Source organism: Poecilia reticulata, linkage group LG3 (genome assembly GCF_000633615.1).
Source record: "Poecilia reticulata strain Guanapo linkage group LG3, Guppy_female_1.0+MT, whole genome shotgun sequence".
In the NCBI taxonomy this organism is placed as follows: Eukaryota; Metazoa; Chordata; class Actinopteri; order Cyprinodontiformes; family Poeciliidae; genus Poecilia; species Poecilia reticulata.
In genome coordinates this window covers 30,277,723-30,279,569 of record NC_024333.1, presented here as the reverse complement: position 1 = coordinate 30,279,569, position 1,847 = coordinate 30,277,723, and positions in this window count along the sequence as shown.

Genomic DNA, 1,847 nt, shown 5'->3' with positions numbered 1-1,847 from the left:
ACACACACACACCTCCCATCCTTGTCCCACGGTGAAATATTCATGTTGAAAGCCACTCTTCCCATCGACTCTCTTCCTCCAACATGTTCTTGCCCGTAGTTGCTCAACCATGTCATCATTATTTGGGAGTAACCTCTCTAAAACGTGCCACTATTCTTTGATATTAGGGCAACAGAAGTGTTGAAATCTTCACTTTAGTGAAATAAGGGGTTCCGAGCTGAATTTAAACATCTTGACTGTTAAATTAAAGTGTGTCGAAGTTTGTTTGTAGCATTTTACAGCACAATTGCCTTACAAAGCTTCTATTGATGTATATGTTCTTTATATAATTTGGAGCTGCATCTGATTCTGAAGTACATATTTGTGTTTCATACTGTTATCCCAAAACACTGATTCAGATTGACTAGGCGGGACTAATTTGAATACATGAACTATTCATTAATTGAATAAAGAGGCTAGTTAGCCCCAAGGCCTCTTTATAATCATAAACTGGGGTGTACTACTTATGCAAAACAGCAAAGTGCCATGTGCTGGCTTATTATGCTAATGGTGAATGGCAAAATACATGTTTCTCCTGCTCACAAAAGAGGATTAGGCATGGCAGCATCAGCAAGTTGCTCCCAGTGTATAGAGTGTGTTCCTCCATATTGCAGCATGTTGAGATGCAGCTGTGTAATGTGATTCTTCCTGTACTCGTCAGGAAGCCTGGATGTGATCGCAGCCCCCTCCTCAGCTATTGCTCATCTTTTCCTGTTAAAAAAGAAACATTACGTTACAAATTAGAACTCAACACAGCTACATTTCATCCATCCAGATAACCTTCTTTTATTCGAGTCATTTTCTTTTGGTGAAAACATTTCAAATTTGGGGGCAAAGAAAAACTTTGGACTTACAAAAACTAAAAAATTCAAGGCTAATTTCTAACAGGTTTGAATAGTCATATATAATTTAAAAAACTGCTCTTTGGAAGACAATATACATCATTTATTAGGTCTCATTAGCCAGAGGAACAAGACAGTATTGCACAATGGACACCCAATCTATTGCTTAAAATCATAGATGAGGCCTCGCATGGAGGCCTCATGTAGTTATATTGATAAACTGAGAACTCTGCTTGTTAGTCTGTTTCTTTCTTCACTCTGGGGCGTCATCAAAAATAACGGTTTGATGACGTTATTTTTGATGATGTCAAAAATAACGTCATCAGTTCGCTGTAGTTCTGCCAACTGTATCTACTGTTCGCTACACCATTGATTGTCAGCAAGCTCTTACACTGTTAGGTACAACTGACGTTTTCTTGTTAAAGGTGCATTACTACAGTTTTTAGTGCTGTGAATTAAAGTTTTGACACAAGCAATTGTTTGCCCCTGGATTGCAGGCAGATGAAAATCCACACAGAACTCTTCTAAACTATTGAGTAAAGTAACATTTTGTTAAGTCTTCAAGATATTGACCCCAGATAGCATTTCTCCTCACTTCCACCTCTTTATTGGAGGTGGAAGTACAATACAATACAAATCCAAGATTTGTATTGGATAAATCACAATACAAATCTTCCAATTGATGGTGATGGTGGTAGGAGTTTGTCCTGAAATCAGTAGTTTGACTGTTTGATTCACACTCTGTCGTTGCGTCCTTTGGCGAGGCACTTTACCTGCTTTGCCTGCAGGTGGCGGTCAGAGAGCCTGCTGGTGCCGGCGGACCTGCCTGTCAGTGTGCAACAGGGCAGCTGAATATGGTTTGCTATCCAGTAGCTTGCCACAAATTAAAATTAAACGTTTTGAAAATGACTATATATGTCAGTGTCTGCCTGTCCAGCAGTAAAAACATGTTAATCATTCATAAAC